Source organism: Cetorhinus maximus, chromosome 23 (genome assembly GCF_964194155.1).
Source record: "Cetorhinus maximus chromosome 23, sCetMax3.hap1.1, whole genome shotgun sequence".
Lineage (NCBI taxonomy): Eukaryota > Metazoa > Chordata > Chondrichthyes > Lamniformes > Cetorhinidae > Cetorhinus > Cetorhinus maximus.
Genome location: NC_135901.1, coordinates 47234433 through 47256221, shown reverse-complemented (window position 1 = coordinate 47256221; position 21789 = coordinate 47234433). Strand labels below are relative to the sequence as shown.

The following is a 21789-nucleotide window of genomic DNA, read 5'->3' as shown; positions in this document are numbered from 1 at the left end:
AACTCCTCTGTCCTAGGGGCCCTGTATGACCACGATTGTCAGCACCCAACCTGCATCCTCATGTTTTCGGAAAGTTACTTGGATCGACTTATGGTCTTTTCATGTTCAGTTACTTTGACTTCCAATGCTGCATACCCCTGCCAGCTGCCGCCTTTTTGTTATATCTAGTCTATATTCAACCTGATCTCATTTATAACACACTCCGTTAATTTATTCTAGAACGTCCCCAAATAATGGAAGGTCTGGACGATTTGGTGGAGGAAGACGGATTAGAAAATTTCGATGAGGATGTAGGCACTGCATCAACAGTTGTCGCTTTCGTCACTTTGTTCATTCTAAGTATGATATACAGCTCGTACGTGACATTCCTTAAGGTAATGATGGCTCACAATAGTATCGGGAAAATGTGTAAGTTTATTCAGCAATTGAGTTTCTTCCCGAGATATAGCAAAGATACAGATGAAGAACTAAACATTTCAATATTTGCATAATTTCAACCTTTCCCACAGCGTCAGGTTTAGTTTCATTAGTAATTTCCATCTAATTAAGCGACATATTTTATAAGCCTCCCTAATACGAAGATTGAGGAGAAGACTTAATGCATAGTAATATTATTGCCACGTTAAGGAGGAGAATATGTCAATAAACATAAAAAGATGCATTGTTTCTAGATTCTGGATCTTTAGTGATCTTTAATGATCCGACACAGTTGGTGATGTGATGGCAAATCCCGTGAAGCATTGATCATGAGGTTTCTGAAGTCACGAGAAATTTTCTCTGTGAGAAAGGGTTTGCATGTAAACCTGGATCACTGTAAAGAGATGAAGAAAGTATTGGTTGCAGATTGATGGGAGAAGGATCAATGTGAATAGATGAGAAAATAATTTATTATGAGTGCTGGGAGGTGGAATACAGTGCGAGTTGAGGAAAGCACTAGCTCACAAGTATGTGAGGTTAATCACTGTGAAATGATTAGGAAAGTGTAACCTATGAAATGATGGGAAATGGATCACTGTGGAGAAACGAGGAAAACAGTGACTATGGAAGGATAGGAGGTGATTTGGCCGTTGGAGAGATGAAAACAAACATTGACTATGGAATATTACCAAACAGGAACATTGTTAACAGGTGAGAAGGGAATTGACTACGGAAGGAATGGAGAAAATGTTCGCTTTTAAATCGATAAGCAAATGATACAAAACGAAGGTCGGTGGGCACAAAAATCCACAATCATAGAAAAATAAACTATAGATGTGGGATTCAATTTTAGCAAATGACTACAGTTAAGGTTAGAATTAAACAGAAGTGGAAAGATTCTGTCAAGAAGAATACAAAGGGAAGTTTGACAGCTGGGTGCTCACCCTCCTCCGCCTTTCATTCAGATTGTGGCTGATCTGTGCTTTAGCCAATTAAGCACACCTTGCCTTTATGTTTATTAATATGCCTAACTAACAAAGGTCTGTCAAATGCAGCTGTAAGCATTTAAATTGGCATCCAACCTCAACATTCTTATTTTCATTTGGGCAGAGGGGAGAGTCTTAGATTGCGTCCAGCCAATGTGTAAAGAAGTGTTCCCTCGAATCGTCCCTGAAATACCTAACTCTACTTTTAAGGTTTTTTCCGCATTGTTGTCGTACGGTAGATTTTTTGTTTTTAAAATATTTCAATATTAACAGCCATGTCAAGTAATTATTTAAGCTGCTCAATTAGATCACCCTGTAATCTTCAAAGCAACACAAGCCGATTGTGAAGATCATGCGGGCATATTTTTAACCGTTGTATGACCGATGTCGTTCCCGTGAATCTCTGTTCCATCCCTGCACGCACTTCCTGATATGGGCTTCCCAGAACTGAACATAGTAACGAGTGCTTAGTACAACTGAGACAAGACATCTACCCCTTTGTATTCCACCTACCCCATGCCCAGGGTTAAAATCAACTATCCATTTGCTTATTTAACTATTTGTATTCCTTTCCCACTAACTATAAGGATTTCCGTAGTTGGAAAGCTAATTATACGAGATGTTCTATAGTTTCAATCGTCTCATTGTTAGAAAATAACAATCGTCTATCTTTCTTAATTGCAGACTAGATGACCTCACGTTCCCAGAGGGAACTTTACCTATCATTGTGCAGAGCCTACCCCAATCCCCCATTGATTTAATTGTAGAAGACCGTTTGCGACTTTCTACTCTTTGCTGTGCTGCTTAAGTTATCATTGTCATCAAACTTAGGTGTACGGCTCTCTATTCCGTCTTCTCAAACCGTTTACAAGCATCGCAGAAAATTTACATCCCGATTCCGAGGCCCCCCTTCCAGAGACATTTATTCGACAATTCTAACACTGGAAGCTCTTTCCATTATTTACTAAAATCTACTCATAATCGTTTCTATTCCAATGTCCCAGGTTTTCCAGTGCCTCCACATAACTGAATGTTTTATTTCTGGTGCCATTCCAGTAATTCTCATTGCTGCTGTCGCTAAGCCTTTAAAGCCTGAAGGGTAGAGCTCAGAACTGGAGGCAATACTGATCTATGGTTCCTGGAATATTCCCCACCTCTGGGGCGAGGGGAGCTGGCGTGTAGGTCAATGGCATAATGTTATCCTTTTTTTTGGACAGGGTGTGTCATTGATAAGCTTCCATTCCCCTGTGATTTAAACCATATCAAAGCAGAAGTGGAACGTTGTGTCCAGACTATCTGTAATTGTAATCTGTACTTCATTAATCCGTTTCGGATGCGTCCCATTCAGCTGGGTGAATTGTTCACTTTGCGCACTGGCAGAACATTAACTTCTTCCCTTGCATCTGTGTTTCTCCTCTCGGTTTGTTCTTTCCAGTGCCACCTCCTGACTGTGACATTTGCAGCGTTATCTTCTTCCCTCAAGACATATGCAAAGTATTAACTTAGCCCCTAAGCGGCTCCCTCTGCCTCCAGAACAGAGTTAACTTTCGCTTTCTATTCGACTGACCCTTACTTTGGCTACACGTTTTCTCTTTACATGTTTAGAACAGTGGTTTAGACTCACCTCTCTGTTACCGGATAGTCTATTGTCAAATGCTCTTTGCCATTTTTATTTAAGCTCTTAGCTCTACCTTTGTGTGTTTTGTGTAACCAAACTATTACCACTCAGAGAGCCTCCTCTTGTTCATTTAGTGTTTTGCTTACATTCTTTCATTTCAATCCATCTGGAGCACATCACCTTTCCATTCACCGAAATTAACGCCACCTCCGTTGAATATTTTCACATATGATTAGTCCTTCTAGAATCCATATGTACTTTAAACATAATGATATTATCATTAGCTTCCCATAATATCTCCGTCTGCTACATGCTTCACTTAATTCCTTAGAGCTAGATCCGCCACTGTTTCCTTCCTTGCTGGGGGTGTAAAACACAGTGACCATGAGAACTATCTTATCCACATTGCAGGAGTTCCTCCATGTATATTTGTTTGATACTGTTTCTTTCAGCCACGTATAAGAAATGTTGCCCCCTATCGCCACTATGCTGAATTTCTGTGATGTTCCTGTAGTTTTGCTCCTCCATTTCCTCCCCACGATGTTGTGGTCCATAGTATACACCTAGCACCTATTAGTTTTTCTGCTATTCATCAGTTCTACTGAAACAAATTCCGTGTTTGAACTCTCAAGTAGACCAACACTTTCTCGTGCTTAAAAAATATATTTGATAAATGTGCCACCCTCCCTCCTTTTTTTTCCTTGCTCATCTTTCCTCAAAACATTGTCGACATGATTTCAAAATTGCGATGTCTTCCCTCATGTCACCTAGGTCTCCGTTATTGCGGTTACAACATGATGCTATGTGGCCTCGCGTGCCTGCAACCCAATGATGTTAATTAACATTTACCGGGAATTAACACACATGGACACAATGTGATCTTGGATTGTTTTGCAATTCCCCCTGCATTAACCCTTCTAACTCGGAGCTGTTCTTCAATGAAATCCAGTTTGTTTCTTTAAGTTCTCTGCAACTTTTCTCTGCCCTCCAGTTCTTCATCTGCTGGGTGGGGGGTGCGCCTTCTCTGCCATACTCATTTGAAGCCTCCACCACGATTTGGTTAATATTCCTGCGACTGCATTGTTTCCAGTCCTTTTTGTGTGCAAGGCGTCCATCTTGTTCAGGTCCCAGCAAGCCCTCAAATGGCACCACTGGCCCCGTATTTTGAAGCATCTTCTGAACAGTTTCGCCACTCGCGCATTAACCTGGTTTATGTTGCTGCTCTTGCACTAACTGTCCTGTAGCACTGGGAATAATCGAGAGATTGCCAACATGCAGGTTGTGCTCTAGGTGCTGAAACTATTTCGGTCGTACCTCAATCCTTTCCCTACCTATATCATTGGTTGAACATGGGCCGTGACATTTAGTCGTTTTCCTTCCCTTCTCAAAATCTTCTTCATCCACTCAGTGATGTTACTGACTTTGGCACAATTGAGGTAAAGCGAACCTCATGTTGGTGGTGGCAGAAGCGGCGGCCATTACCCCGGACTTCCCTAAGGAATTGCAATCCTTCACTTTGTGATTCACCAAAGTGTTTCAATCTGGCCCATAGTGCCGTGGATGATTACTACACAGCTCTACTCAAAACCCTGCAAACCGATTTGAATATGTAACAGTCCTGGAGGATTCCTGCACTGTGAGCATGTCCTTAAACTATCGGATGGCCAGCCACTTACTAACCTCCTGAACACTGGATCGGCAGGATGACAACCTGCTGGGATTAATGCACTGCAGGAGATCCTCAGGCCCGCAGTAACTCCAGCTGCTCCTAGATTAATATACACGAGTTGTTTGACTTCCTTTGCACCTTACTCATTTTTATTATTTTATTCATGTTGGAAACATGATGTTTATTTATGAATTTTGATCAGAGAAACTTTGATGTCCTCTACCGTGGGACCGTAAACCGAAGTCCCGTTTGCTTCCTCAGACGGAAGCAAACGATCCTATGACATTATTTCAAAGAAGGGCAGAGAATTTCTCCCCAATGCTCTGGTAAACCCCTATCACTCAATCAACATCATGAAAAGGAGATTATCTGGTCATTATCACATTGAGCTTTCTGGTAGATTGCTGTGTGGAAATCGCCTGCCACGTTTCCTGCATTACAAAACTGATTACAGCTCAGGAGGATTTCACTGGTCAGAAAGCGCGCTGGACGTTCTGAGGTGGTAATAGCGCCCCATAAATGCGATTCTTCCTTTTTATTAATATTTCTCTCTCTTATATACAATAATTTTCCAACTGTCTATCTACTTATTTATCTGTCATTTTGAATAAAGACTTATTCCATAGATTGCACTTGGTTTTAGACCCCTCCGTATAATCCAGTAGGAGAGAAACACATTGATACAAAGTTGGAGACAACAGGCATGTCTGAAATTAAACAAGTTACTAAACATCAAAATCTGAAAACTTACACCTTCAAGTGTGAACATTTTTTCTTTGTTTCTTTCTCACACTTGATATGTTTCACTCATCTCTCTAGTTTTCCATCTCTCTTTCCGACTAACCATCTCCCAGCCTGTCATCTATCTGTTTATATCTGTATGTACGTAATAATATTTCTCTCATGCACACACACACACACACACATACACACACACACTAGAAAATCTGTGGCATTGCACAGGGAGTTTCGGGAGCAAGTACTGCTTTCACATGTACAAAGCAAAGGATAATTAGAGCTAGGATATTATTCAGTTCACATTCCAAAGTCATTTTCTCAGTCCTTATTTCCTCCATGGCGTTATAAATTCCTAACTGCACATTTGGAATGTAGATTGTGAACATTCGCTTATTAGGTAGTGATTACAAACAAAAAATAAAAACAATGATTTTTTCAGCATGCCCATCCTCTCTGACAATGCTGTCGATAGCAATCTATACTTCAACCAACTGCACTTCTCTCCTCCCAAAACTGCAGTAGGTTTAACCATTTAGCTACAATATTGTCCATGCAACATCAATGTATTTTCTAAATGTTACGTCATGATCCATGATATTAAAATGGAAAATGCATACACTTATTCACCTTGTGAGATCGTACTGCAAAACAATTCGCTGGAATTTGAAGGAACAGAGGAAAGCACATATACGATCACTGACAATACTAACCGAGAGTGTGCATTAGACTTTGAACAGAACATGGCATTACAATAGAAAGCAGTTTAATTTAACTTGCGGGTAAATGAATGACAATTTATGTGCACATGAAAATCATGTGAGGACCGGCTTTTTGTGTGTAGGGATCGCCAACGGTAATAATGTTGAAATGGGAAAGTTCTGAACAGATACACACGAATAAAAAAAATTGTTGTCCAGGTCAATATTCCATTGAAAGCTAGCGGGTGATAAAAATACGAATGTGATGGCCTTTTTCTGCTCCAAACATATTGAGTAAGCAGCATTTTTTTTTTTAAAGTCCATTGTACAAATCTCATTTGGAATGCAATGTTCAGATCATAGGAACTGCAGATGGAGTACGTTAGGTGTGCTAGGGGTAAAGCAATGATTCACAAGTATCGCCACATTTGTTTCTGAAAATTGTATAATTATTGTTGGGTATTTAAAATCAGGTAACAAATAATTCACTTTTCATTTATAAGATCGAGAAGACACATGACAAGTGAGATTATCTGCACTTAGGGTTCTGAATGTTGATTGTGGGGGGTAATTACCGAAGCCCAGAAAGCTCCTTATCTTTCACGATAGTTATCCATAGTATACACTGGACTTTTCAATTGAATTGCACATCATCTTTCTCATTACGTTACTCACTGGGTTTTAATGCTATACTTTTTTTCACTGCAGGTGAAATAGCAGCTGCTTGACCAGAGGGAACTTCAGCTTTATATTCAAAGCTTGTTGGCGAAGATCTCTTGGGGCCGGATTGTCTCACTCTATCAGCGTTAGCAGCTGCTCCATTGCACCACTTCACCTTGTGGTTGCTGCATAGTCTCAGCCAATCCATGGCAACACTGCTTAATATACTACTATTAGCTCATAAATTAACGCTTCCTTTGTTAAGCAAGAGTGCTAAATAGAATTATGCATCATTACAACAACCCATTATGTTCGGCAAATCCCACAGAATCAATTCAAATAAATTGAGAAGAAAACATTGAATGCTGTTATATGTTCGTACAACTTATGAAATAGTAGATTTGTTTCCTGTTTCAGGCATTTGTTAATTATTTCATGACAATTTGAATTGGAAAATTAACAAGAAAAACGCCCTTACCACGTCCGTAAGTTCGCAGACAATCCACCATGCTTGTCGAACCTGCCCTTGTCCTAGGAAGATTTAAGGCTCGCCAGCTGTTACAGAAGGTCCAGGCATTCCCTTTAGGAAATGAAAACACACATGTGAATAATACCAAAAATACATCGTGGAAACAAGATCTGCGGCAATAGTAAGCATTCATCTGTTCATCGCTTATATTGATAATCCCATTTTGTTAAGGAAAGACTTTCTCTACTGGCATTTGTTCCAGAATTGTTAATAGACCATAGCTGAATGTGGAAATTATTTAATTAGTGCTACGTAACTGAGCAAATTTTCAAAAAGTTTTGTGCATATCTCACATACAGCCCCCAGAGGAGCACAGCATTGCATCTTCGCTTACCAGCATCATGCGAGTAACATAGACATTGATTTCTGGCACAGTCGCACGGGCTTACATACTTGTAGAGACCCAATGGAAACTAAAGGCGGACCTGACTGCTTCTTAGCTACACATATTCCTGAAACATATGTTTAAAAACAAAGCCCTTGTTTCAACACATGCTTGTGAATTCCTCTGGAGGATTGTTGCTCTGAGATCCCTGATGCCTCCAAATCAATTCCTCTGAAGATCTATTTCTGGCCAAATTTTTAACATGTTTGAAGAAAATCCGATAAGGGCACAAGAAGGGAGAACCTATATCACAGAATCACAAAATGATAATGGCACAGAAGGAGGCTATTCGGCCCATCGTGCCTGCACCGGCTACCCAAATGTGCATAACGACCTAATGTCATTGTCCTGCATTTACCCCGTACCCCTGCGCATTGTTTCTATTCAAACAAATATCCAATGCCCTCTTGAACCTCCATTGAACCTGCCTCCTCCATACCTCCAGGCAGCGTTTTCCAGACCTGAACCACTGTTGTGTGAAAGCGTTTCCTCTCACGTCGCATTTGTTTCATTTGTAAATCACTTTAAGTCTGTGTCCTCTCATTCTTTATCCTTTAACGACCGGCAACAAATTCTCCTTATCTAATCTATTGAGGTTCCTCGTGATTTTGATCATCTCTATCAAATCCCCTCTTAGCCTTCATCTCTCCAAGGAGAACAGTCTCAACCTCTTCAATCTTTCCACATAGCTGAAGATTCTCATCCGTGGAACCATTCTGGTAAACCTCTTCTGCACTCTCCCCATTGTGTTTACATCCTTCATATAATGTTGCAGCCAGAACTATACACAATACTCCAGCTGAGGCCTAGCGAGTGTCGTACATAAAATCAGCTCACCTCCATGCTCTTGAACATTATGCCCCAACTAACAAAGCCCAGTATACGATCTGCTTTATTAACTGCTCTCTCCACCTGTCCTGCCACATTCAATTATCTATGCACAAACACACCCCAGGTCTTTCTGCTCCTGCACCCTCTTTACAATTTTATCCCTTATTTAAGACTGTCAGTACATGTTCATCCTATAAAATACAACACTTCACACTTCTTCGCATTGAACTTCATCTGCCACCTACCTCCCCAGTCTATCAACTTGGCGATGTCCTCTTGGAGTTATGCACTGTCCTCCTCGCTGTTTACAACACTCCCAAGCTGAGTAACATCCGCAAGCGTTCAAATTCTCCCCTGCAAATCAAGATCTAGACCATTAACATATATCAGGACAAGCAAGGGTCCCAATGCCGACCCCTGGAGAACTCCACTGCAAACCTCCCTCCAGCCAGTAAAATATCCATTGACCATTAGTCTCTGCCTCCTATTTTCTTCAGATAATTTTGCATCGATGTTGTTGCTGCCCCTTTTATTCCATGAGCAATAGCTTTTCTCACATGTCTGTTGTTTGGCACTGTATCAAATGCCTTTTGAAAGTCCATGTACACCACTTCAGCAGCATTACCTTTATTGACCTTTTCTGTTGCCTCTTCAAACAAATCCAGCAAGTTCGTTAAACACGATTTCCCCCCGAAAAATCCATGCTGGCTCTGGCTTATCAACCATTATGTTTGCATGTGACTGCTAATTCTATCCGTAATATTTTTTTTTCTAGAATCTTGCCCACTGCTGAAGTTAAGCTGACTGGTCTGTAATTACTGGGCTTATTCTTACATCCTTTTTTGAACAAGGGCGTAATGCTTGCAATTCCCCAGCCCTTTCCATAAAACATCCTTGCCCAAATCTATAAGGTGCATTCTCTGCATTATACAATTTCAGATAGAAACATTGATATTTGATGTTCTCAACAATTAAGACGTAAATTGAGTGACAAGTATAATATATATGGATAGGGGTTTTTTCATTCAGTTTGATCATGGTTGATTTGTACCTTAACTTCATTGTTCCGCATTGCCTCAAGATCTTTTGTTGACTTTATCTGTAATGGCAATATTTGCAGTGATTTGTCTAAATGAAATGTTAGAAATATTGGGAACTTATGCCCATTGGTAGTCGTGTGGAGATTGCATGTTCTCAACAATACATTTAATATTCATTTGTTTTAAATGTTGCTACAGTGTTATTATTTAGTCACTATTTTATTCTCTGTACACGCAAAGGTTTAGAATATAATAAAATAAGTTGTATGATGCTGAAGCTCTCCGTTGTTATTTTTTGTTTAAAAACTGAGTGTCCCGCCTTTATTTCTAATGCTTGTTTTGCCCTATACACTTTGTTCAAGTTTCCGTTTGCTCCAATGATTATGTTAATGAAACTCACCCGTAAATATCATTAATATAAAACATCAATAATAGAAATAACGAGAGATGCAATTCAATTGAACAATCAGCTTATTAACCCCCATTTATTAATGCAGCTATTTAATTGACTAGAGAAACATAGGCTTGGGTGGATGAAGAGAACTTGGGAAATAATCCAGGCCATTTATTTGGTCTAATTATTCAGCAGCATGTCAGATATTTAAACACGGCCCACATATATTCTTCGGTATTGTGTATTCACTCTTAGCATCTATGTTCTGATAATTATTTTGTTGAATTAACAATCAACAATTTACTGAAGTGACACTTATGATTCAATATAGTTAGTTTAATTTAATGCGTTCTGTGGGAACATGGCTTGAGACGAATAGGCTGTTATGCAACAAGGAATGAGAGCTTAGTCCCGAATTTGGGGCAGCTGAGAATTATTGATTTATTCATGGCAAGTTGGCGCCTCTGGTTACGCCAGTTACTATTGACCATCCCTAATTTCACTTGAAAGGTGTTGATGCGTCGCCTTAATGAAATGCTGCGGCCCACGTGGTTTATGTGTAAAAACATTTATGTCAGGAAGGCAGTTAGAGGGCTTTGGGCCGGCAGCATTGATGGAAAGGCGACATATTTCCAAGTCAGGGTGGCGTGTGGTTTGGAGGGGAACTTGCAGTCAGTGGTGTTCCAATTCATCTATAGCCTTTGTCCTTCAAGGTGGCAGAGATCACGGGCTTGGATCGTGCTGTCGATGGAGGCTTGGTGAGTTGCTGAAGTTCATTTTGTGTGGTACATACTGTTGTCACTACCTGTTGCTAATGGAGGGACTAAATGTTTAAGGCGGTGGATAAGGTGCCATTGAAGGGGGCACCATTTCCTGGATTTTGCCGAGTTTCCTGAGTGCTGTTGGAGCTGCATTCATCTGGCAAGTGGACAATTTTCCATCACACTCCTGACTTGTGCCTCGTAGATCGTGGTCAGTTCTTGGGGGGTAATGAGGTGAGTTTCTCACTGCAGAATTCCTAGCCTGTAAACTGCTATTTTCGCCAAATTATTCATCTGGATGGTACAATTCAGTTTCAGTCCAATAGTAATCCCCACAATGTTGATATTGGGGGGATTCGGTGATAGCTATGTCATTGATTGTCAGACGGAAATGATTAGATTCTCTCACATTGGAGATGACCATTGCCTAATAATGGTATCGAACGAATGTTAGTTTCACCTTATCAGCCCAAGTCCAGATATTGTCTTGCTGCACAAGGTCAGGAGCTGCTTCAGTATCTGTGGTGCGGCTATTGATGTTGAACCTTTTACAATCATCAGCTAACATCACCACTTCTGACCTTATGATGGAAGGAAGGTCATTGATGAAGCAGCGGAAGATCTTTGAGCCGAGATCACTACCCTGAAGAACACCTGCAGGAAAATCCTGGGACTAAGATGTTTGACCTTCAAAAATTACAATGATCTTCTTTTGTGCTAAGTATGACTCTCACCATTGATTCCAGTTTGTTTTTACGGCTCCTTAATACAACACTCGGTCAATGATGCCCTGATGGCAACAGCAGTCACTCTCACCTCACCTCTTGAGTTAAATTCTAGTTCATATTTGGATCAAGAATGTAATGACATTCAGAGCTGAGTAGCGATGATGCAACCCAAACTGAGCGTCAGTGAGCGCCTCCTTATGACACTGTTGAAAACACCTCCCATCAGTTTGTTGATAACCAAGAGTAAACTGATGGCGGGGTAATTGGCCATGTTAGATTTGTCCCTTCTTTTTGTGCACATGCTAAAATTTAGCAACGTTCTACTTTGCAGGGTATATGCCACTGGTGCAAATACACTGGAACAGCTTGGCTGCCGGGTACAGCTAATTACGGAGGACAAGACTTCAGCACGATTGCTGGAATGTTGTCAGGGCCCGAAACCTTTGCAGTTTCGAGCGCCTTCAGCAGTTTCTTCATGAAGTGCGTTGAATCGAATTGGCTGATGACTGGCTCTTCTGATGCTGCTGACCTCAAGAGCAGCGGGAGAACAAGCATCCGCTGTACATTTCTGGCTGAAGATTGTTGCAGATTACTCAGCATTATCTTTTGCACTGATGTTCTGGGCTCGCCCACTATTGATGATGAGGATATTTATGGATTCTCATCGTCTTGTTAGTTTTTGACTTATCCAAGCCCTTTTATGACTGGATGTGGCAGGACTGCAGACCTTCAATATGATATGTTTGTTGCGTGATCACTTACATCTCTCGCTCACATGCTGTTTCTACTCTTTGCCTATCAAGTATCATGTGTTCTCACTTTGCCATGTTGACACCTCAATTTTATGCCTGCCTGATTCTGCCCAAGCCATGCCTTCCTCAACTCTTCATTCAGCCAGAGTGGATCCACTGATTTGATGGCAGTGGCGCAGTGGGATATTTGCCAGGCCTCGAGGTTGTAGATTGTGGTTGAATAGAATTCCACTGCTGCTGATGGTCCACATTGCCTCATGAATGCCCAGTTTAAAGTTGCAAGATGTGTTGGATATCAATCCCAAATAGCACGGGGGTAGGTGCCATACAACAGGAATCTTTCTGGAAAGTGTTTCGCAAGATAGAATTTAGATTAGCAATCACACCCTGATATGAAACCTAGGCATGCTGGTTAAGAAACCTAATTAACAGAAACGTCTATGCCACGTTCAGTTATCAGTCAGCCAACTGAAAGTGGCTACCTGAATAGATGTTATTTACTATCGCAGAAAGCAGACTTAGCATTTGTTTCTTGGTTTGAGCCATCTACTCTCTCGAGAGAGAGAAGTGTACAGAGTGAGATGACAAAGTGAGATGACAAGGCTTGCCTGCGACGAGGAACAAATGCCAATTTGGGAATTTGGTGTAAGTGGGAAATCGGTGCAAAAGGTGCCCTTTTTGTACCATTCTGGGACCTTCAGTAGCTGATAGGTTATTTTTGCGAAAAAGCAATGGGGCATAACTTGCTATTAGTTTAGCTGTATCAATTAGTACCTAATTAATATTTTAATTAAATAAGATTATTCATACATGACAGCGATGCTGGCGTGCCGTAACTAAAAAACGTCAGAATCTGTGGAATGATTGCAATCCCAAAAAACTAAATCTGAGGCAAGTGACTTCGCCTTTGATCTGTTGAGCAATTTTGTGGTTTCTGCGGTACACAGAGAGCTCAACCAAGAAGATTGGAAACACAATTATGTGGGCTCTTTTATTTCAGGGGGTGAAACCATATGCACCAATCACTGCAAGTCCGTTGACAGGTCCTGTCGCTGGAGGTGCTCATATCTTCGGCGTGATGATTAACTGAGCATATACATCACAATCTCTCTGATGGTGTATAGTAGTTTTAGATATGCTCCTTAAAGGCACTCCACAACAAAGAGCAGCCAGAGTCCCAGACTTTGTGTAGTGTCAGTGAGGGGGATCGCTATCCAGGCATTGTGTTCCAGGAGGCACTCTCACCCCTTTAGGTCAGGTAGAAAATTACAGTCCTTCAAATACCAGAGACAGCGGGTTATGACTGTGAGGTCGGCAGGGATCAGGATTCCGTGGAAACTGATGCTGGGTTCTGAGAACTTGGATTTGCCCAAGAGACCGACTTGCTTGCAACCTATTTGAATGAGCAGAAAGACTGCAGTTTGCAGAACAAACTGAGGATGGTACCAGGGTGCAGGATAGCATTCAATGTGTGTGGGGGTGGTAAGGGGCAGCGGACTGGGGTAGTGGAAAGAAATGTAGTACTGCCAGAGCAAAGTACAGTTAGGTGTAGACGCTGTCATTTGCAGCTGCGGCTTGAAGCTCAGAAGGTTGTGCTTATTATTCGAGAGAGTAACATGTGCTGTCGATGTAGGGGAACTGGTGAATATAATGTATTTAGATTTGCATAAGGCATTTGATAAAGTGCCAGATCAGATGTTATTGCGTAAAATAAAATCTCTCATGGTATAAGGGATAACATACTGACATGGGTAGAAGATTGACTTGCTAACGGGAAGCAGAGAGGAGGCATAAATGGGCCTTTTTAGCTTTGCAGGATGTAATAAGTGTTGTGCCACAGGGATCAGTCTTGGGACTTCAACTGTATATAATGTATATAAATGACTTCGATGAAGTGATGGGTGGGAATGCTGCCAAATATGCTGATGCTGCAAAGTTAGATCAGAAACACAGTTGTGAAGAGGACACAAGGAGGCTACAAAATACAAATAGGTTAACTGAGAGGGAGAAGATCTGGCAAATGTAGCATAATGTGGGAAAATGTGAAATTCTCCATTTTTTCAGGAAGAATAAAAGAGAGGAACATTATCTAAATGTTGAGAGACTGTAGAACTTTGAGGTGCAGAGTGATCTGGGTGCCATAATGGATGAATCACAAAAGGCTAGCATGCCACACATCAAGTAATTAGGAAAACTAATAGAATGTTATCATTAATTGGGAGGGAATTGATCACATAAGTGGGGAGGTTATGCTTCAGTTATACAGGAGGTGTCAGCTGTGGCTCAGTCCATAGCGCCCCCGCCTTTGAATCAGAGGGTTGTGGGTTCATGTCCCACTCCTGGAAAAACCAAGAACTGTGATTCTACTCGAAAGAGTAGCAATCTGTGACTGTTGACAACTCGAAAGAGTTTCAGTTATACAGGACACTAGTGACACCACACCAGGAATCCTATGCACAGTGTTAATCACGTTTTTTTTTTGAGGAAGGACGTACATGTGTTGGAAGCAGTTCAGGGAAGGCTTACCAGGCTATTACATGGAATTGGCTGGTTGTATAATGAGGGTATGTTGGAAAGGCTACGCTTGTAACCGCTGAAGTTTAGAAGAGTAAGAGGCGACTTCGCTGAAACATAGACGGTCCTGAGAGGTCTTGACAGGGTGTATGTTAAGAGGTTGTTTCCTCTTGTAGGAGAACCTATAACTCAAGGTATCTGTTAAGAAATAAGGAGTCGCCATTTCAAATGGAGATGAAGCGATTATTATTTTCCCCCAAAGGGTCATGCGTCTTTGGAACTCTCTTCTGGTAAAGGTGTTAGAAGCAGAGTATTTGAATATTTTAAAGGATAAGGTGGATAGATACTCGGTAACCATGGGGGTGATAGGCAATCTCGGGTAGGCGGGATTCAGTTTTGAGTTTACTATCAGATAAGTCATGGTCTTATTGATTGGCGGAGCAATTTCGAGAGGCCGAATAACCTACTCCTGCTCCTTGTTCTCATGTTCGTATGACAGCCCGAACCCAGGGGGAGGGACAGGAGCTCGTGGCTTCAGGCAAAGGTGAAGTGCTGGCGATGGGGGGGTGGGGAAACGGGGAGATCCATTTAGTTTGATAGAATTAGGAATCATATTCTTCAAAGAGATCAATTAGGATCGAAATTGAAATGCAGAACATCAAAGCCAATCTAACCGACATAATATTAGCATAGGTTCAAACAGAATAGAGGATTCATCTCCTGGCTCAAAGAATGGTGTGTGAATAAGGGGTCTCAATTCATGGGGTAGCGGCATAAGCACCCAATAAAGACAGGATTGTTCAATTGGCACAGGCTGTGCTGAAACAGTGCTGGTGGCAGTGTCATGGTGAACTGTATAGGGCTCCTGGTAGATCATCAAATGTCGGGTGGGAGCAGGGTCTATGTGAAGGGAGCAATAGAAATATGAAGATAAAACTCAAGGCAATGGGACAAACTAAAAACCAGCAGAGCGGATCAGGAATGTGCGAAGAGTTGAACAGTAATCCTACATCAGAAAGTGAAAAAATAACATTCAGGCAATAGTAGCCAACATCAAATTAAATTATCCTTATCAGAATGCAATAAAACACCCACAATACGATAATTCGAGGAACTATTGTCACAAATCGAGATAAATGATTAACAGCTGTCCTTTAATACAGAAACATGGCTGCACTGTGAGCAAGGTTGTGAAATAAATATTCCAGGCTACGCAATATTTCTAAAATGCAGACTGACTTGCTAAGGGGGACTGATAGTAAATGATGACATAAGGACCTTAGTGAGCAAGGGCCTTGGATCAGATGATCATGCAGTGGAAACTGGTTAGGAGAATATTTTGGACAAGGAGAGTCAGTAAACGCTGGTGGGAGTAGCTTATACATCCACTAGGGGAACCTAACAGTTGCACAGAGCATTAAACAAGAAATTATTGGAACGTGTTACAAAGGCAATTTAATGAAACTGAGGAACGTTAATCATCGTAAAAAAGGGCATAACAAAGTGACAAGACGCTTGTCGTCAAGAAGATCAGTATTTCTTGGAACAATGCTTTGCGGATAACGAGACAGTTAACTAGTAATCTCGTTGAAGATCTGCTGGGAGCTCGTGATCGTAATGCATTTAACTTCCACGTTAAGCATGAGAGCGACATATTCGACCAAACAGTAATATTCAATTTAAACAAAACCAATTCTTTAGGAATGAGGAGAGGGCTGAGTAAGTGTGGTTGGGGAAATAGAATTACAGCTATGGTAGTAAATAAACAGTGGGAACCATTTCAAGGAACAATTCAGATTTTTCGACAAAATTCATTCTATTGAAAAACCAAAAACCCAGCAAGGAAAATCACATCCGAGTGTTACTCAGGAAGTTAAGATAGTATCAGATTAAAAAGAAAAACTTATAATGTTGCAAAGAGTAGGAGCAAGGCTGAGGATTGAGATTGTATTACAAAGCATGAAGGGATCAGCCGAAAGTTGTTAAAAAGGAGGGAAAACATTCAATTTCAGAGCAAATTTGACAGAAGCATAAAAACAGATTGTAAAAACTTTCACAAGTTATAAAAAATGAAAGTAGCTGCAGTAAGCACTTACATTTGTCAGGGGAAATTGTTACGGGGAATGATGAAATGGCAGAGATACTGAACAGATAGGTTGTGTGCAGCTTCACTATGTAAATCACAAGATGCTCACCAGAAATATTGGTTGACATAAGTGCTTATAAGAGTGAATAAATTAAGGTAATTCATATCAACAGAAAAATTACTGAAGGAAAAAAAGCGGAAGTCCGACAAGTTCCCAGGGCCTGATGGCTTATAACCTGGGTGCCTAAAAGAGACAGTGGATGCACTGGAATTTAATTTTCATTCACGGGAAGTGGGTTTCGCTGGCTGGGGCAGCAGTTATTGCCCATTCCTAATTGCCCTTCAGCTGTTGAGCGGCTTTCTGGAACCTCTGTAGTCCATGTGGTGTAGGTAAACCCGCAGCTTATGTGCTTGGAAGGTGATGTCGAAGGAGCCTTGTTGCATTCCTGCAGTGCATTTAGTAGATGGTGCACACAGCTGCTACCGTGCTGTAGGGGGTACATGTTCGTGGATGTGATGCTAATTAAGTGGGGGGCTTTGCCTGGATAGTCTTCAGCTTCCTGAGTGCAGTGGGAGCTGCACTCATTCAGGCCAGTGGAGACTATCCAATCACACTCCTGATTTGTGCTTTGTAGATTGGTGGACAGACTTTGGGGAGTCAGGAGGTGAGTTTCCCGTCTCAGGATTCCTAGCCTGGGATTAGGTTCTTGAAGTCAAAGTATTTATTAACCTATTCCAGTTCAATGTCCGGTCAATGTTAACCCCCATTCTGCGATGGTAATGCCATTGATAATGATTGATGGCTAGATTCTCCCTTGTTGCAGATGGACATCGCCTGTCATTTGAATGGCGCGGTTGTAACTTGCTACTTGTCAGTCCAAGCCAGCTTACTGTCCAAGTCTTGCTGCATTTGGATACGAACTGCTTCAGCATCAGAGGAGTCGCGAATTGTGTATTTACATTGTGGAATCATCAGCAAACACCCCCACCTCTGACCTTATGATGAACGGAAGGTCATTGATGAAGCAGCTGAAGATGGTTGCGCCGAGGTCACTACCCTGCTGTAGATGTACTGAAACAGCTTGGCTCGTGGCGTGGCAAGTTTTGGAGTACGAGTCTTCAGTACTATTGACGGAATATTGTCAGGGACCATCGCCTTTGTACAATCCAGAGCCTTCAGCCTTTTCTTGAGATCACGTGGAGTGAATCGAATTGGCTGAAGACTGGCATCTCTGATTCTGGGGACGTCCAGAGGAGGCCAAGATGGATCATCCACTTGGCACCTCTGGCTGAATATTGTAGCAAATGCTTCAGCATTATCTATTGCAATGATCTGCTGTGCTCGTCCATCATTGAGGATGGCAATGTTTGTGCAGCCTCCTCCTGCAGTGAGTTGTTTAATTGTCCACCACGATTCACGACTGGATGTGGCAGGACTGCAGTACTTAGATCGGATCCATTGCTTGCGGGATCGCTTAGCTCTGCCTATCACTTGCTAATTATGCTGTTTGGCATGCAAGTAGGCCTGTGTTATATCTCCCCCCAGGTTGACACCTGTTTTTTAGGTGTGCCTGGTTCTGCTACTGTCATGCCCTCCTGAATTCTTTTCTGACTTCGCCCCTATTTTCCTGATGATCTCTTAGGTTAGTTTAGCCTGTGAACTGCAAGTGATTCGAGCCTGAGTCCACCCTTCTATTCAGATAGGGGCCGAGTTCGCCTTCTCAATAGATTTTTGATTATTTTGATGTTATCGGCTGCTAAAAAAGAAAAAAATAAACTTCAATCACAAGTGATTGATCATTTCTCATGCAAAGGTGCAAATGATGCACACGTTATCAATTAAAATAACTCCTCTGTCCTAAGGGCCCTGTATGACCTCGATTGTTACCACCCAACAACCATCCCCGTGTTTTCGGAAAATTAATTGAATCGACTTAAGGTCTTTTCATGTTCCATTACTTTGCCTTCCAATGCAGCATACCCCTGCCAGCTGCCACCTTTGTGTGAAATCTGGTCTATATTCAACCTAATCTTATTTATAACACACTCCGTTTATTTAATCCAGAACTTCCTCAAGTAATTAAAGCTCTGGAAGACCCATTGGTAGAGGAAGACGGATTAGAGAACTTCGACGAGGATGTAGGCACTGCATCAACAGTAGTCGCTTTCGTCACTTTGTTCATTCTAAGTATGATATACAGTTCGTACTTGACAGTCCTTAAGGTAAAGAGGGCTCACAATAGTACCGGGAAAGTGTGTAAATTTATTCATCAGTTGAGTTTCTTCCCGAGATATAGCAAAGATACAGATGAAGAACTAAACATTTCAACATTTGCATAATTTCAACCATTCCCACAGCGTCAGGTTGAGTTTCATTAGTCATTTCCATCGATATATTTTATAAAAATCCCTAATATGAAAATTGAGGAGAAGACTTAATGCATAATAATATTATTGCCACATTAAGGTGAAGAATATGTCAATAATGAAAAAAAAGATGCATTGTTTCTAGATTCTGGATCTTTAGGCTAATGATCCGAAAGAGTTGCTGATGTAATGGCAAATCCCGTGAAGCATTGAGCATGAGGTTTCTGAAGTCACGAGCAGTTTTCTCTGAGAGAAAGGGTTTGCAATAAACTTGGATCACTGTAAAGAGATGAAGAAAGTATTGGTTGCAGATTGATGGGAGATGGATCAATGCGAAGAGATGAGAAAATCATTTATTATGATTGCTGGGTGGTGGAATACAGTGCGGGTTGAGGAAAGCACTAACTCACAACGATGTAAGGAAAATCTCTGTGAAATGATTAGGAAAGTGTAACCTATGAAATGATGGGAAAGAGATCACTGTGGAGAGACGAGGAAAACAGTGATATGGAAGGATACGAGCTGATGTGGCCGTTGGAGAGATCAAAACAAACATTGACTATGGAAGATTACCAAACAGGAACATTGTTAACAGGTGAGAAGGGAATTGAGTACGGAAGGAAAGGAGAAAATGTTAGCTTTAAATCAATAAGCAAATAATGCAAGACTAAGGTCGGTGGGCACAAAAATCCACAATCATAGAAAAATAAACTATAGATGTGGGATTCAATTTTAGCAAATGACAAGAGTTAAGGTTAGGATTAAACCGAAGAGGAAAGATTCTGTCAAGAAGAAGACAAAGGGAAGTTTGACAGCTGGGTGCTCACCCTCCTCTGCCATTCATTCAGATTGTGGCTGATCTGTGCTTTAGCGAATTAAGCACACCTTGCCTTCATGTTTATTAATATGCCTAACTAACAAAGGTCTGTCACACACAATTGTAAGCATTTAAATTGGCATCCAACCTCAACATATTTATTTCCATTTGGGCTGGGGGGAGAGTCTTAGATTGCGTCCAGCCAATGTGTAAAGAAGTGTTCCCTCGATTTGTCCCTGAAATACCTAACTCTACTTTTAAGGTCTTTTCCACGTTGTTTGTGTATGGTAGATTTTTGCTTTTGAATTATTACTATATTAACAGCCATATCAAGTAATTATTTAAGCAACTCAATTAGATCACCCTGTAATCTGCAAGGCAACACAAGCCGAATGTGAAGATCATTCTGGCATAATTTGAATCATTTTATGACCAGTGTTGTTCTGGTGAATCTCTGTTCCATCCCTGCACGCACTTCCTGATGTGGGCTTCCCAGAACTGAACACAGTAACAAGAGCTTTGTACAACTGAGACAATACATCTACCGCTTTGCATTCCACCTACCCCACACCCGGGGCTAAAGCCAACTGTCCATTTGCTTCTTTAATTATTTGTATTTCTTTTCCACTAACTTTAAGGATTTCCGTAGTTGGAAGGCGAATTATTCGAGATGTTCTATCGTTTTAATCGTCTCATTGTTAGAAAATAACAATCGATATCTTTCTTAATTTCAGACTAGATGACCTCACGTTTCCACAGGGAACTTTACCTATCATTGTGCAGAGCCTACCCCAATCCCCCATTGATTTAATTTTAGGAAGACCGTTTGCGACTTTCTACTCTTTGCTGTGCTGCTTAAATTAGCAGTGTCATCAAACTGAGGTGTACGGCTCTCTATTCCGTCTTCTCAAACCGTTTACAAGCATCGCAGAAAATGTACATCCCAATTCAGAGGCCCCGCTTCCAGAGACAATTAGACGACAATTCTAACACTGGAAGCTCTTTCCATTATTTACTAAAATCTACTCATAATCGTTTCTATTCCAATATCCCAGGTTTTCCAGTGCCTCCACATAACTGAATGCGTTATTCCTGGTGCCATTCTAGTAATTCTCATTGCTGTTGTCGCTCAGACTTTACATCCTGAATTGTGGTGCTCAGAACTGGGGACAATATGCTTCCTGGAATATTCCCCACCTCTGGCGCGAGGGGAGCTAAGTTGTAGGTCAATAGCATAATGTTATCCTTTTTTTGGACAGGATGCGTCATTGGTAAGCTTCCATTCCCCTGTAATTAGACCCATGTCAAAGCAGAACTGGAACGTTGTGTCCAGACTATCTGTAATTGTAATCCGTACATCACTAATCCGTTTCGGATGCGTCCCATCCAGCTGGGTGAATTTTTCACTTTGCGCACTGGCAGAACATTAACTTCTTCCCTTGCATCTGTGTTTCTCCTCTCCGTTTTTTCTTTCCAGTGCCATCTCCTGACTGTGACATTTGCAGCGTTCTCTTCTTTCCTAACGATATCTGAAAAGTATTAACTTAGTCCCTAAATCGCCCCCTCTGCCTCCAGAACAGATTTACCTTTCGCTTTCGAATCGAATCACCCTTACTTTGGCTACACGTTTTCTCTTTATATCTTTAGAAAAGGCATTTAGACTCACGTCTCTGTTTCCCGCTAATCTATAGCCAAATGCTCCTTGCCACTTTTATTTAAGCTCTTAGCTCTCCCTTTGTGCACTTTCTGTAACCAAACTATCGCCACTCTGAGAACTCCTCTTGTTCATTTAGAGTTTT

General features: G+C 41.3%; 1 long non-coding RNA gene across 1 annotated transcript; it reads left to right on the top strand.

Annotated features, from left to right (window-relative positions):
• Positions 1–245: 245 nt before the first annotated feature.
• On the top strand, positions 246–6972 carry LOC144697641 (uncharacterized). Its single transcript, XR_013580416.1, has 2 exons — positions 246–374; positions 6835–6972. It is a non-coding gene; the product is annotated as an uncharacterized LOC144697641 (long non-coding RNA).
• Positions 6973–21789: the final 14817 nt, after the last annotated feature.